This window comes from Oryctolagus cuniculus, chromosome 19, assembly GCF_964237555.1.
Source record: "Oryctolagus cuniculus chromosome 19, mOryCun1.1, whole genome shotgun sequence".
NCBI classification, from domain to species: Eukaryota; Metazoa; Chordata; class Mammalia; order Lagomorpha; family Leporidae; genus Oryctolagus; species Oryctolagus cuniculus.
This window is the reverse complement of record NC_091450.1, coordinates 40,750,376-40,766,461: the sequence shown is the minus strand read 5'-3', so window position 1 is coordinate 40,766,461 and position 16,086 is coordinate 40,750,376. Positions and strand designations below refer to the sequence as shown.

The following is a 16,086-nucleotide window of genomic DNA, read 5'->3' as shown; positions in this document are numbered from 1 at the left end:
CGTGTATGTATGTGTATGTGTGTGGGTGCATGTGCACGTGTATTTACATATTTGTGTGTGGGTGCATGTGCACATGTATTTACGTATTTGTGTGTGGGTGCGTGTGCATGTGCATGTATGTGGGGGGGGTATGCGTGCACGTGTATGTACGTGTCTATGTGTGGGTGCATGTGCACATGTATTTACGTGTCTGTGTGGGTGCTTGTGCACGTGTATGTATGTGGATGTGTGTGGGTACATGTGCACATGTATGTATGTGTACATGTGTGGGTGTGTGTATGTGTAGGTACATGTGTATGTGTGTGGGTGCATGTGCACGTGTATGTATGTGGGGGTGCGTGTACACGTGTGTGTACGTGGATGTGTGTGGTGCATGTGCATGTACATGTGTGTGGGTGTGTGCACGGGCATGCACATGTCTGTGTGGGTGCGTGTGCACGTACGTGTATGTGGGTGAGGGTGCACATGCATGTACGTATGTTGCATGTGCATGTACATGTGGGGTGTGTGCACATGCATGTATGTGGGTGTGTATGTACATGTCTCTGTGTGGGTGCATGTGCACATGTATGTACATGTGTGTGGGTGCGTGTGCACAGGTATGTATGTGTGGGTATGTATGTGTGTGGGTGTGTATGCACGTGTATGTACGTATTTGTTTGTGGGTGCGTGTGCACGTGTATGTACATGCATGTGGGTGCATGTGCATGGGTGCATGTGTGTGTGGGTGTGTGTTCACGGGTATGTACATGTGTGTGGGTGCATGTGCACGTGTATGTGTGTGGGTGCATGTGTGTGTGGGTGTGTGTTCACGGGTATGTACATGTGTGTGGGTGCATGTGCACGTGTATGTACATGTGTGTGGGTGCATGTGCACGTGTATATGCGTGTCTGTGTGTGGGTGCGTGTGCATGTACGTGTGTGGGGGTGTGTGCACGTGTATGTACGTGTCCATGTGTGTGTGGGCACCACCCCCGGTGACGGGTCTCAGCCCCAGGTCCAAAGCCAGACAGAAGGGGCCGCTGAACCTCACCTGGTTCCTGGCCCAGTCCCAGATCCCCCACGTCCCAGCTCTAAGGACAAAGACACCTCACAGAGCCTGTGGAGAAATGGGATTAAAAGTAGCTTAACATCCCTGTAGCGTGAAAACAAAGACTGAGATCTGTTTTTTCATAATACTCTTTCAGATTTTGAAGACCCCCTCAGACGGAAGCTGAGTCCCCGTGTGGGTGCCTTTGATACGGACGCCACACACTGCCAGGCCCCAGGCCCCCAGCCTCCCTCCCTCAGCTCAAAGCGGTTTGCCCTGCTTCCAGGACTGCCGGTCGGCCTCCTGGGGCCCCAGAACCAGGCTCCCGAGGTCGGGCATCTCCTCTGAAATCCAGGCGTGCAGTCCTGCCTGAACAAAAGGGACCAAGCACCTGCGTGTGGCCCCCCACACTGACCGAAGCCCCTTTGCCAAAATCAGAATTTCCAGAACACGGCATCGCTGACCAATCAGAGGCGGCCACAGGCACTGCGGTCCCACCAGACTTGCACGCGCTCTGGACACACCCCTGTCGACCCCGACTCCACTCTGCAAGATCCCTGACCCTTAATGCCCTGAGGAGTGCAGAATCGAGAGCGGCCGCCTAATTCCTTGCTCTGCACCTTGCAAACACAAGCCCACTTCCTTCGGCCAACTCCAGCTCAGCGACTGGCTTAGTGTGTGTTGGGTGAGCGGACTCAGGTCTGCCGGCTCTACAGCTAGGTGGTAGCCATGAAGGGACTCAAGTCCCAGGTGGACAGCTTGCCCATGGCACCCGGGTCCCTGACTGTCACCTTTGGGAGCCATCCTGCAGAATGCTAGCCTCAGGGATGCCCCCTAGTGGCTGACTACTGACCAGGCATCTCTGGCCCAAAGTACTCTGGAGCAAAAGAGACCAGGTTGGGATTAGCTCCGGATTTGGTGGCAGGGTCATGCCTGACAATGCCAAGGTCGGATCTCAGCACTGATTTGGTTCAGCTGTGACTGGGCATTGTTTTTTTTTTTAAGGGACTTCCTCTTTTAGGAGCCAGCAGGATCACTGACAGGTTGCTTTGTAACTTGATGAACTTGTTTTTGTCTTTTTAAAAAAGCAGGTCTGGCCTTAAATAGCAATGGGTAATCAGAGCTCTGTTCTTTTTTCTGCAAGATGGAGAAATCTTAGTTATGAATCTGAGAGAGAGAAAAGGATGATGCTTTTACTGTGATACTACTTCTGGCCACAATACCCCCTGGGATCAAAGGAGACGCGGCCACTTAGGTTCTGAGTTCCATCACTCTTTCCCAGGTAGCGCTGTTGAGTGAGACAAAATGCCACACGTACAAGCTCTTATGAGCCAACACGGAGAAGATGAAACACAGCTGGAAAGACGGCTAGGAAAGAACTGGATTAACCCAAATGCCTTTTCGGTAGTAACACAAGGACTTTTTTTTTTTTTTTTAATTAAAAAGTTGCTTTACATTTGCTGGGGGTAAGAAGTAAAGATGTTCTCAGAATTATTAATTCACATCTGCAGCCAGGTTTGCTGGCCAGGAATAGCTACCTTTGTTAATATGTAAAACGAAAAAGTGTAATTTTGACCCAAGAACACATGATGCCAATGAAGGGACTATGATACGGTGTCCATGGCTTCCTGGGGACTAAGTACAACACTTTAGCTTGTAGAGTTTTTTCTTTGGTAATAGCTTAAAATATGCCCAATTGTCTAATATCTTTCTTTTTTTTCTTTTTTAAGAGATTTTATATATTAATTTGAGAGGTAGAGTTACGGACAGTGAGAGGGAGAGAGAAAGGTCTTCCGTCTGTTGGTTCACTTCCCCAAATGGCCGCTACGGCTGGCGCACTGCGCTGATCCAAAGCCAGGAACCAGGTGCTTCTCCTGGTCTCCCATGCAGGTGCAGGGCTCATCCTCCACTGCCTTCCCGGGCCACAGCAGAGAGCTGGACTTGAAGAGGAGCAGCCGGGACTAGAACCAGTGCCCATATGGGATGCCAGCGCTGCAGGCGGAGGATTAACCTACTGTGCCACAGCGCCGGCCCCTAATATCTGTTTCTTAAGTAAATTGAGTAAATATAAAAGAGATAAATGTTGTAAATATAAATTCAAGTACTTTTTGACTTCTTAAATTCTATAAAACGAACATGTGTGGGTCTATAAATAAATGTTTTCATGAAATGTTAGCTGACAGTTGGAGAGTGCTTCATCTGTTTTCACTAGGAACTAAAGTTACTAAGAGCGAAAAATAATTCTAATCTGTATATGGTAAATAAAATAGAAATGAGGGGCTGGGGTTGTGGTGCAGCAGGTTAAGCCGACACCTACAATGCCAGAGCACTGGTTCAAGTCCTGACTGCTCTACTTCTGATCCAGCTCCTGGTAATGTTCACCCTGGGAGACAGTCCAAGTGCCTGGGTCCCTACCACCCACGTGGGAGACCTTCATGGAGTCCCGGGCTCCTGGGAGGCAGAGGAAGACAGCCCAAGTGCCTGGGTCCCTACCACCCACGTGGGAGACCTTCATGGAGTCCCGTGCTCCACTTCAGCCTGGTCCAGTCCAATTGTTGCAGCCATTTGGGGAGTGAACTAGTGGATGGAAAAATCTCATGCTGTCTTTCTCTCTCTCACTCTGCTTTCCAAATATATATATATATATATATATATATATATATATATATAAAGATTTATTTATTTGTTTGAGAGGCAGAGTTACAGAGGGAGAGACAGAAAGAGAGAGGTCTTAACATCCGCTGGTTCACTCCCCAAGTAGCAACAACAGCTGGAGCTCGGCCAGTATGAAGCCAGGAGCCTCTTCCAGGTCTCCCACGTGGGTGCAGGGACCCAAGCACCTGGGCCATCAGCAAGGAGCTGGATCAGAAGTGGAGCAGCCAAGACTTGAACCGGCGCCCATATGGGATGCCAGTGCTGCAGGCCGATGCTTAACTTAACCACAGCCTCAGCCCTGGTGGATACATGAATCTTTAAAAACAAACAAAATCGCCGTGATTAAATAGATGGCTACTGCTTACAATGACCTGAGATCCTGTTTCCCCCGACCTCACTGGCAGGCTCCCCCGGGGTGCCCCTGTGACTCAGACTCTCAGCGGGGGCCCTGCACCTCCTCAGAGGTCTCTCACCTGTCGAGATGGTAACCAAGGAGGCTCACGCGGCTGTGCGGAAAACACTGCCAATTTGTGAAACGCTAAACTTTACTTTTTAAAAAATTATCTATTTATTTTGAAATTCCGAGTTACAGAAAAAGAAGGAGAGAGACAGAGACACACAGAGAGAGGGAGGTCTTCCATCTGCTGGTTCACTCCCCAGATGGCTGTAAAGGCCAGGGTTGGGCTAGGCTGAAGCCAGAAGTCAGGAGCTTCCTCTGGTCTCCTACACAGTGGCAGAGGCCCAAGCACTTGGGCCATCTGCTGCTGCTTTTCCCGGGCCATCAGCAGGGAGCTGGATCGGAGTGGAGCAGCCGGATTCATACTGGGCCCACAGAGGGTGCCGGCATCACAGGGGGCAGCTTTACCCACCACACCAAGTGCCGGCCCCAGACGAGGGTATTTAAGTGTAGAACCAAAAGTAACTTCCGAAAAATTACGTGTTTAGTTTTGTTGCGTGTTTGTTTGTTTGTTTTTGGAGGGCGAGGGGGGTATAGTGTGACAGAGAAATCTTTCATCTGCTGGTTCACTTCCCAAATGCCTACCCGAGTGAAGCCAGAAGCAAGACCCAGTCCAGGTCTCCCACCTAAGGCGCAGGGGTCCAGCTCCTGACGCTCCCAGGAAGCTGGAACTGGGAGCCACAGGACCGGCCCAGCTCCAGCGTTGAGGCCATCTGGGGAGTAAACCAATGGATGGAAGCTCTCTGTCGCTGTAACTCTGCCTTTCAAATAAATAAATCTTTAACATACATATTCAAAAACTATGAGTATTTTTGTTCCTCACGGCAATGTGGTTATTCATGTATGTTCAGTAAGAACCTATTCTCTTTTTATTTATTTCTTTATTTGAAAGGCAGTTACAGAGAGACAGACAGGAGAGCTTCCATCCGCTGGTTCCCTCCCAGATGGCTGCAATGGCAGGGGCTGGGCCAGGTCAAAGTCAGGGGCACGGAACTTCAGCAGCACTGGCTGAAGTAACTGTGCCATCTTTTGCTGCTTTCCTGGTGCGTTAGCAGGGAGCTGGATTGGAAACGGAACAACTGGGGCTCGAACTGGCACTCATATGGGATGCCAGCATCACAGGCAGCGGCTTAACCCACTGTGCCATGATGTCAGCCCCAAGAATCTACTTTTCTTAATAACAAGATACAATTGGAAAACTGGCACAGGGACCCACTTTGTGGTGTGGAGTGTAAAGCCACAACCTGCAGTGCTGGCATCCCATATGGGCACTGGTTCGAGTCCCAGCTGCTCCACTTCCAATCCAGCTCTCTGCTATGGCCTGGGAAAGCAGTGGAGGATGGCCCAAGTCCTTAGGCCCCTGGACCCACATGGGAGACCTGGAAGAAGCTCCTGGCTCCTGGCTTTGGATCGGCTCAGCTCCAGCCATTGTGACCATCTGGGGAGTGAACCAGGGATGGAAGACTCTCGGTCTCTACCTCTTTGACTTTCAAGTAAACAAATAAAACCTTTTTAAAAAATGAATAAACTATTAAAAGAGAGAACATTGGCATATATAGAAATGCACACAGAACGCCTGGCTTCGAGGGTTCCCAGCCTTACAGTGAGTAAATAGAACTCACTTCTAAGCAGAGAGTCAGCCCCACAAATGGTGAGCAAAAACCTAAAGTCAGCCTTGGTCTCGCCTCCCAGGCCTGGCATTCTCTCAGCCTGGGATTATGGTTTTGCCTCCCGGGCCTGGTGTTCTCTCCGTCTGGGATTACGGTCTCCCTCCCGGGCCAGGCGTTCTCTGTCTGGGATTACGGTCTCACCTCCCGGCCTGGTGTTCTTTGTCTGGGATTACGGTCTCGCCTCCCGGGCCTGGTGTTCTCTGTCTGGGATTACGGTCTCACCTCCCGGGCCTGCTGTTCTCTGTCTGGGATTACGGTCTCACCTCCTGGGCCTGGAGTTCTCTCTGTCTGGGATTACGGCCTCACCTCCTGGGCCTGGAGTTCTCTCTGTCTGGGATTATGGTCTCACCTCCCGGGCCTGGTGTTCTCTGTCTGGGATTTTGGTTTCGCCTCCCGGGCCTGGTGTTCTGTCTGGGATTACGGTCACACCTCCCGGGCCTGGTGTTCTCTGGGATTTTGGTCTCGCCTCCTGGGCCTGGCGTTCTCTGTCTGGGATTACAGTCTCGCCTCCTGGCCTGGTGCTCTCTGTCTGGGATTACGGTCTCACCTCCCGGGCCTGGTGTTCTCTATCTGGGATTATGGTCTCACCTCCCGGGCCTGGTGTTCTCTCTGTCTGGGATTACGGTCTCACCTCCCTGGCCTGGTGTTCTCTGTCTGGGGTTATGGTCTCACCTCCCAGGCCTGGTGTTCTCTGTCTGGGATTACGGTCTCACCTCCCGGGCCTGGTGTTCTCTGTCTGGGATTATGGTCTCACCTCCCGGGTCTGGTGTTCTCTCTGTCTGGGATTACGGTCTCACCTCCCGGGCCTGGTGCTCTCTCTGTCTGGGATTACGGTCTCACCTCCCTGGCCTGGTGTTCTCTGTCTGGGGTTATGGTCTCACCTCCCAGGCCTGGTGTTCTCTGTCTGGGATTACGGTCTCACCTCCCGGGCCTGGTGTTCTCTGTCTGGGATTATGGTCTCACCTCCCGGGTCTGGTGTTCTCTCTGTCTGGGATTACGGTCTCACCTCCCGGGCCTGGTGCTCTCTGTCTGGGGTTACGGTCTCGCCTCCCGGGCCTGGCGTTCTCTGTCTGGGATTACGGTCTCGCCTCCCGGGCCTGGTGTTCTCTGTCTGGGGTTACAGTCTCGCCTCCCTGGCCTGGTGTTCTCTGGGATTTTGGTCTCGCCTCCCGGGCCTGGTGCTCTCTGTCTGGGATTACGGTCTCACCTCCCGGGCCTGGCATTCTCTGTCTGGTATTTTGGTTTCGCCTCCCTGGCCTGGTGTTCTCTGTCTGTCTGGGATTACTGTCTCACCTCCCGGGCCTGGTGCTCTCTGTCTGGGGTGACGGTCTCACCTCCGGGGCCTGGTATTCTCTGTCTGGGATTACGGTCTCACCTCCTGGGCCTGGTGTTCTTTGTCTGGGATTACGGTCTCACCTCCCTGGCCTGCTGTTCTCTCCCTCTGGGATTACGGTCTCGCCTCCCGGGCCTGGTGTTCTTTGTCTGGGATTACGGTCTCGCCTCCTGGGCCTGGTGTTCTCTGTCTGGGATTATGGTCTCACCTCCTGGGCCTGGTGTTCTCTCTGTCTGGGATTACGGTCTCGCCTCCTGGGCCTGGCGTTCTCTGTCTGGGATTACAGTCTCGCCTCCCGGGCCTGCTGTTCTCTGTCTGGGATTACGTTCTCACCTCCCGGGCCTGGTGTTCTCTGTCTGGGGTTACGGTCTCGCCTCCCTGGCCTGGTGTTCTCTGGGATTTTGGTCTCGCCTCCCGGGCCTGGTGCTCTCTGTCTGGGATTACGGTCTCGCCTCCTGGCCTGGCGTTCTCTGTCTGGGATTACGGTCTCACCTCCCGGGCCTGGTGTTCTCTGTCTGGGATTTTGGTTTCGCCTCCCGGGCCTGGTGTTCTTTCTGGGATTACGGTCTCACCTCCCGGGCCTGGTGCTCTCTGTCTGGGGTTATGGTCTCACCTCCTGGGCCTGGCGTTCTCTGTCTGGGATTACGGTCTCGCCTCCCTGGCCTGGCGTTCTCTGTCTGGGATTACGGTCTCGCCTCCTGGCCTGGCGTTCTCTGTCTGGGATTACGGTCTCACCTCCCGGGCCTGGTGTTCTCTGTCTGGGATTACGGTCTCGCCTCCCTGGCCTGGTGTTCTCTGTCTGTCTGGGATTACGGTCTCGCCTCCCGGGCCTGGTGCTCTCTGTCTGGGATTACGGTCTCACCTCCCAGGCCTGGTGTTCTTTGTCTGGGATTATGGTCTCGCCTCCGGGCCTGGTGTTCTCTCCGTCTGGGATTACGGTCTCGCCTCCCAGGCCTGGTGTTCTCTGTCTGGGATTACGGTCTCGCCTCCCGGGCCTGGTGTTCTCTGTCTGGGATTACGGTCTCGCCTCCCGGGCCTGGTGTTCTCTGTCTGGGATTACGGTCTCGCCTCCCAGGCCTGCTGTTCTCTGTCTGTCTGGGATTACAGTTCGCCTGGCGTTCTCTCCGTCTGGGATTACGGTCTCACCTCCCAGGCCTGGCGTTCTCTGTCTGGGATTACGGTCTCGCCTCCCGGGCCTGGTGTTCTCTCAGCCTGGGATTACGGTCTCGCCTCCCGGGCCTGGTGTTCTCTGTCTGGGATTACGGTCTCACCTCCCAGGCCTGGTGTTGTCTGTCTGTCTGGGATTACAGTTCGCCTGGCGTTCTCTCCGTCTGGGATTGCTGCCTGGTACGTCAACGTGGCCCACTGCACTTAGGCAACTACGTGAACCCGAAACTACACACCAGCCGCTACTGGATCACAACTCCGCGCACTGCTCTCGGGGTGCCGGCTCGCTTGGTTCGGCTCCTGCTGGGTTGCTTTTGTGCTGTCCTCTTTGGGCTTCTCTGCCTGTCGCCTGTCAAAATTCCCCATCTACAGCTCCTCCCTGAACAGTGCCGACCTGACACCTTGAGCTGATGACGCTCGCCCGCAGAACAGTCCAGTTAAACTGAGCAGCACACTCCAGTAAACTCGGCCCACCCCTGCCAAAACCTCTCTGTTGCTCCGATGTGGCTGGAAGGTTTTTTCAGATACCGACTTCTGAGCATCAGTCACCTCCCTTTCAAGGTGGGACCAGACCAGAGCAGCAACCAGGACGGCGGGGGACGCAGGAGGCCAGCTGCAGCCTCATTCATCGGCAGCATTCTCAGACAAGGGTTTCAATGGCAAGGGAGGCACAGGCCTCACCCCTACACCCCAACAGATAACTCCGAGGGCTAACGCGAGGGTTCTCACACACGGCTACCTGCCAGTAACTGTCACAAAAGGCTGCCAGAACCAGTCCTCCCTGCAGACAACAGGGATATAACCAGACATGGCGCTTGGTGGTCGCACGGCTAGTGCCAGAATCGACGTAAGCCAAGGCACGGTTTACAGCCTGTCCACTACAACAGGCTGCATGCAGAGCTGCAAACACCACTAGGAACAAACCCGCCGGACAGACACCCCCGAGTTCCTCGCCCTGTGTGACGGCTGCCGTTTGTAAATAACCGAGTGACATACACACGGCCGCCAGTGCTGCCTGCGCTGCCGGTGTTAACACTTCGTCAGATTTCGCCCAAAGCCCCCGGCAAAGATCGGCTCTCTTCCATTTGCTCAAGACTCATTGAGGCGAGACTTTGTTGGCTGTTTATGGCACAGTAAGATGTGTGACACGAGTGCTGTGATGTGGCTGCCCGTGGGGGGGGGGGGTTAGCGCCCTCATGAACACAGCATGAGACACGCACAGCTCCCAGTAGCCCTGGGAGTGTTTCCCTGTCTCTCCAAGGCACATACCCCCACATCAAGGCTATGCCGGACTCCACACTAAGCCCTAATCAATCGCTCTACTGCTGGTTGGCGACTGGACGTCCCAGGGGGCAGACACTGCTAAGCCTTCTGGTTTACATGAGAGATGTAAAAATACTAGTCTGCTGCTGCTGTCACTGTTGCTATACAATGACGCACCTGCAAGGCAAATTTATTCAGAGACCAACTGGGCCAAACCCGGTTAAACTGGGGACTAGGAATGTTCTTCAACTTTTTAAAAAAGATTGATTTATGTTGGAAGTGAGAGTTACAGAAAGAGGGACACACACACACACACACATCTTCCATCCACTGGATCACTCCCCAGGTGGCTGCAACAGCCAGTGCCAGGCCAGACAGAAGCCAGGAGCTTCATCGAGGTCCCCCACATGGGTGGCAGGGCCATCTGCTGCTTTTCCTGATATGCCACGATGCTGGCCCCAGGAATTTTCTTTAAAAACACCACCTGGGGCTGGTGCTGTGGCACAGCAGGTTAAGCCACTGCCTGCGATGCTGGCATCCCATATGGGCGCTGGTTCGTGTCCCAGCTGCTCCACTTCCGATCCAGCTCTCTGCTGTGGCCTGGGAAAGCAGTGGAGGATGGCCCAAGTGTTTAGGCCCTGCACCCACGTGGGAGACCCGGATGGAGCTCTTGCTCCTGCTTCGGCCTGGCCCAGCCCTGGCTGTTGTGGTCATTTGGACACTGAACCAGCAGATGGAAGGCCTCTTTAACTCTTTCAAAATAAACAAACAAACACATCTTTTTTAAAAAGACAAACCTTTTGGAGCTCATTCCACCTGTGACAGCAGCACCCAGCATGCAGGGGCCAGAACAGAGCGGTGGTAGTGGCCATGGGGTGACTGCCCAGTGGCACCAGCGCCACCTCCTCATCACACTGTTGCTGGGAAGCCTCGAGCTGGGGTTTCGCCTCTTGGCTCCTGTCTCTGAACTTGGCTTCAGGGTTCTGTCGATTCTGTGAGCGATGCAATACCCCTTACCCTGGGTTTGAGCGCTGGTTCGCGACCCCAGAATCCCAGCTCCCTCTGTGAACTCAGCCAGACGACCTCCTCTCTCTGTAGGTGAAGTCCCCGGGGCTGCCGACAGCTCCTGGCTCTGCCCACACACGGGGGTAACGCTTCTCTAACCCGAGTCAACTCCAGCCCAACTTCTGAGAATGACAATGAAATCGGCGTTTATTTGTTGCAGGACTTATCATGGTAAGCCAGGACTCTTGATCTTTGAAATGAGAGGGTTTGTTGAGCCGTGACAGGTGCCAGCCAGAAAGGACCAGGTCATGGGGCGAGTTCCTGCAGCTTCCAGCAGCACGGCTACAAAGCAGCCGGGAAAATGCCCGCAGGGTCCAGAGCCAGGAGAAATCTTCTGAGGGAAACGTGGGGAAGGAAGGCCGAAGTTGCCTGCCTTGCACCTGCCCTGGCCAGAGAAGCAGGGGGGGACTAGGTGACGGGAGAGAGCTTGGGGACGGGAGGGTGGCCCAGGAGGAGTTCCCGCTCCCGGCTGGCCCTGGTGGGGTCACCAGCAGGATGCAGTGGCGCTGGGGTTGTGATGGGACGGGAGCTGGTGTTTTAACGGACACTCAGGGGCAGGAACTGATCTTCAGCTGTTTTGCCCCTGTGGCCCGGGATTAAACCCAGGGCATCCTGGAAGTTCCACCCTTATCAATCAGCCCAGCTCCGTGACGGGATTTAAGCCACATCTTTGTGCTCATTCTCTAGAAAGCATTTCTCGCTCCTGGGACTGACCTCACCCCCAAGTCAGTTCATCCTCAACACTGGCGGCTCTGGCAGCCCAGCGCCGTGTGTGCACCCCGGGTGGTGCGGCAGGTTCAAGGCGGTCCAGGTCCCGGCCAGGGTGATCAAGGTTGCTCTTGACAATCTGGGGGAGGAAGACTCCTTAGAGCAACACTGATGACACCATTGGGGACCTTAGGACACGGAGGGCAGCCCTAACTGGCATCCACCGGGACGAGGCTGCTCTTGGGGACTGTGAGTTTCTGGGGGGACCCCTGGCATCCACGATGGGATGACCCAGAGGACAGATCCTCCCCCCAGGCCTCACACTGGTATGTACACTTGCCCACACGTTGCAGGGATGAAACCAAAGATCATGCGTGATGCTGTCACGGCATCAGTTACCCTGTTTATGTAAAACTACGACAGCTGCTTTCAGCACGTGTCCTTTGGACACACCAACACATGGAGAAGTGTGTGCGTCATACATGCTGTGGATCATAAAGCGAACTGTACGTTGCCGCGCGGGCCCAGAGGGACACTGCGAGCCTCACCACGTCCCTCTGGGGCCCCCAAGGCACCCGCATCCTGGTTCTTACAGTCACATGACAGCCGTCACTTCCTCTTTATACTTTTACCATAGAACACTTCCTCGGACATTGGTGAGAAATGGGATCATACATACTCTTTCATGTGTATTTTAAATCAAACAATAGATTTTTTAAAAATTGTATTTATTTCTAAGAGACAGAGAGCAAGCGTCCACCCATCATAGCGCGGGCTGGGCCAGGCCAAAGCCAGGAGCCCAGGGCACCATCTGGGTCTCCAGTGTTGGTGACAGAGACCCAGGTTCTTCAGCCACCACCTGCTGCCTCCTGGGTGTGCAGTGCAGGAAGCTGGAGTGACAGCGGAGCTGAGACTCCAACCCAGGTGCCCTGACGTGGGATGTGGGTGTCCCGGGCAGCACCCTAACCACTGTACCCCAAGTCCCCCCACCCCAGCCTCTTTGGGGTTTAGATTTTGTCACTCGGAGCCTGCTGAAGGCTCACGCGTGTTGCCGCACTTGGTTGTTAACTGTTCACTGTGTGCCCCAGCAGCACTCTACTGTGTGATTGACACATTTATCTACCTATCACACTGCAGGGGGCAGACAGCACCACCAAGAGCATCCCCTCGCAGGCTCCTGCCACACGCACCGCCCCAGGCCTGCTAGACGGCCAGGCCGGCCGGCCTGCCTGCGGCTTTCCTGGAAGATGCCACGGGCCTCCCCGCCGACAGCATCAGCACTGCCCCGGCACCCCGTGCTGGGTTAACTCACATCCTCAGCTTACCGCTTACTGTTGGGTTTATGAGCCACCTGGTTTTCCTTTCTCCCTCTTCTGATTTGTGCCTCTTCTCACTGGTTTGTGGTTCTTTCTACGTTCTAGATTCTTGCCCTCCATCGGTTATGCGTGACGTGAGATCTTCTCCCACTCTGTGGCCTGCGGTTCCAACTCTTTTCATGCCTTTTTTTTTTTTAATGAATGCTTGCTTATCTCAAGCTCTTTGGGGGTCTTTTCTTTTCTTTTCTTTGACAGGCAGAGTGGACAGTGAGAGAGAGAGAGACAGAGAGAAAGGTCTTCCTTTGCCATTGGTTCACCCTCCAATGGCCGCCGTGGCCGGCGCACTGCGGCCGGTGCACCGCACCGATCCAAAGGCAGGAGCCAGGTGTTTATCCTGGTCTCCCATGGGGTGCAGGGCCCAAGCACTTGGGCCATCCTCCACTGCACTCCCTGGCCACAGCAGAGAGCTGGCCTGGAAGAGGGGCAACCGGGACAGAATCCGGCGCCCCGACCGGGACTAGAACCCGGTGTGCCAGCGCCGCAAGGCGGAGGATTAGCCTACTGAGCCGCAGCACCGGCCAGGGGTATTTTCTTTATCATCTCTTCCAGAGGTTTAGTTTCATCTTTCATACCGAGACCTGTCACCAGAGGAGCTGTATGTCCAGGGTCCCAGCAACCCCCACACTCCCTAGAGGGTCTGTAAACATCTCCCTACGCTTCTTTTCTTGGGAAACAGGTAACGGAGCTTCTCTGCTGATTTTAATTCGGGCCACTGTGCATGACTGGGTTTTGGGGTGGTGCAGAGAGAAGCACAATGGAACTGCGGACGTGTTCGCCTGCTGGTGCTGGTGCTGGTGCTGGCCCGGGCCCCGGCTGGCTGTGCGAGGACCGGCGAGTGCTTCGTCCATCCTGAGGGTGGAGGGCGGGCTCCACTCCTGAGCTGCAGACGGCAGATGGGGTCCGGGCTGGGGAAGGTCATCGTGCAGTGGCTTAGACAGTAAATGAAACTCACCTGTAGGAATGCTTAGAGGCCACATCGAAAGGTGGTTTAGCTACAGTCACTGGTTGGACAAATTTTATTGCAGGAGTCAACACACACACGTATGTTCCTTTGACACACAGGTGCAACACAGATGATGGCTTGGTTTTGAACATAGTGTGCAAGTTAACCGTCACTAGGAACTCCTCCAACCACTGCCACCCAGTAGCAGGTGCATGGCACAGTGCAGAGCGGGGCAAGCACAGGCCGTCCACAAACCACAAGACCACAGGTCCACTGCTCCCTCAACGCAGGACCCCAACGAGAGGTGCGGGCGCCAGCTCTATTGTTTCCTTGTTAGCAGGCTAACTTGGACTTGGCCTTGTCTACTCCTGCCCCTGGCACTCCACCACTGACCTCATGGGTTTACAGCCTTCAATCAAGCCGAGCTGCCTGCCTTCCCACGCCCAGCTCAGACAGACCCCTGGGGTCCACGGTCCCTCGGACCCTCTTGCGTTCTGCGTTTCTCCCCACACTGCGCCTTCGCGACTGCAAGTGGAAGGGTCTTCTGACCAACTCCAGCCCCCAGCAGCGCCAGCCCAGAACAGAACCCGCGCGAGGCGCCGGGCCGTGCAGTCAGCCCCGCACGCTGGATCTGGCCGTGTGTGCCTGCTGGCGGAGCCGGGGAGCCCTGGGTCTTCTCAGGCACCGGCGACCCTCCCTGGCCTCCAGGTCTGCACATTCTGTGATCTCAGTCTTTGTTTTTAGAAACAAAACGCCACTTCTTCACTGCAGGCTACCTGGACGAGCACTTTCCCGTGAGCTCCCCTCCGCCAGGGATGGGGGGCGGGGCGGGGGAGAGGCCACACTTTTGCCTGGGGAAGCCAGAGCAAAGCAGCAGCCTGAAGTGTTGGGAGCCGGCCAAGGTGGCCACACACCTGGTGGGGGATGACGGACACGGGCGGGCCAGTTCTGCCACCCTCGGCCCTCTGTGCTGAGGCACGCCCAGGAGCTGCCAGGTATATGGAGGGGGAGGGGGGAGGGTTCACAACTCACACAAACTGGGCGCTGCGTATCAGGCGATCGTTAAGTCTAGAAATTCCAGTAAGAGTACAAAAAGTCACTTCCTGGAAGATCTCACGGGACGGGCAGGGAGAGAGAGAGATAGGGAAGCCATTAAACCCAGGCTCAGTTCCCCGGGGCACAGCAGCAGGAGCTGGCCCTCGCCCTGAGACTTGAAGTCGGAATGACAGGGGGACACAGGGGACAGCGAGCAACGCCTGGAGCAGGAGTGGAGGAGGGGCCCCGGCTGGAGCTCAAAGGCTCATGGGAGCTGTGGCTGCCCAGGGCGGAGGCGGGTGGGGAAGATCCTAAGCTCTCTCCCGTGGCCGCCCCAAACACCAGACGCACAGGACACGCAGTAACATGTGCAAGGGAGTCCCGTCTCAAGCACGCGCAGAAAGGTGTGAACCCGGTGCTGACTCCAGAGTGCCCTAACCCCAGACACACCCACCGAGAGAGTCTAACAGGCCAGGGCTGGGCTTGTCCCTGGGCACCTAATCCCCACCCCACCCCCACCCCCAAAACAGGCAGGAGAGCGGGCGCGGGTGTAACAGCCAGGCGAGGACGGAGGCTTAGAATGGGTGCATCACACAGACGGCTGTGTCTGGTCGGGGAGAGGTTAAAACAACAGAGCTGAGAATGAGGCGAGCCTATCCGAGGCTCCTCCAGCCACGCAGAGCAGGACAGATAATTTAAAAAAAAAAAAAAAATGAGATGCAGATGGGACATATAGACAAGAGATGGCCCCCGTCCACTCATTCACTTCCCAAATGCCCACGATGGCCGGGCCGGGGACCAGGACACAGGAAGTCAACTCAGGTCTCCCATGTGAATGGCAGGAACCCAAACACTTGAGCCATCGCCGGCCGCCTCGCGGGGTGTGCAGCGGCGGGAGCCAGCGCCGGGACTCGAACCCGGGTATCCCGAGGCCAGCTTGCGTGAGGTTTCCGGTCACCGGCAACACGGTGACCCGTGATGGACACCATTGCAAGGCAGAGGCAAACCCCGCGTCTCCAGCACGCTTCCCACGCACTCAAGATCTCCTCAAGACACCGGCGAGACACCGCTGCCTCACGACCCCTGCCTGTGCCCCCAGCCCGGCGCCCGCCCTCAGGCCGGGGTCCCTCCGGTCACCGCAGCCCGCCCCGCGGTCCACTCCACCTGTCCTCCTCCTGCGGGCCGGGTCCCAGGGCGCGTCGTCGGGGAACAGACGGTCCGCGGCGGCTTCCTCCCGAGAGCGCGCGCAGCCCCGCTAGTTCGCCTGGACCCGCGCCACGCCGCCCTGGCGCGCTGCCGGAAGTGGGCGGGCGCGTGACCTCGCCGCGACCCCTCCAGCCGGCGCTGAGCGCCCGCGCACCAGCCAATCGCGCGTCCCGGGCCG

At 55.7% G+C, this 16,086-nt stretch overlaps 1 long non-coding RNA gene across 1 annotated transcript; it reads right to left on the bottom strand.

Annotated features, from left to right (window-relative positions):
- Positions 1-1,033: 1,033 nt before the first annotated feature.
- Positions 1,034-16,050, bottom strand: LOC138846984 (uncharacterized). The gene is made up of 2 exons (XR_011384542.1): positions 15,867-16,050; positions 1,034-1,099 (listed from the first exon to the last, which is right to left on the bottom strand). It is a non-coding gene; the product is annotated as an uncharacterized lncRNA (long non-coding RNA).
- Positions 16,051-16,086: the final 36 nt, after the last annotated feature.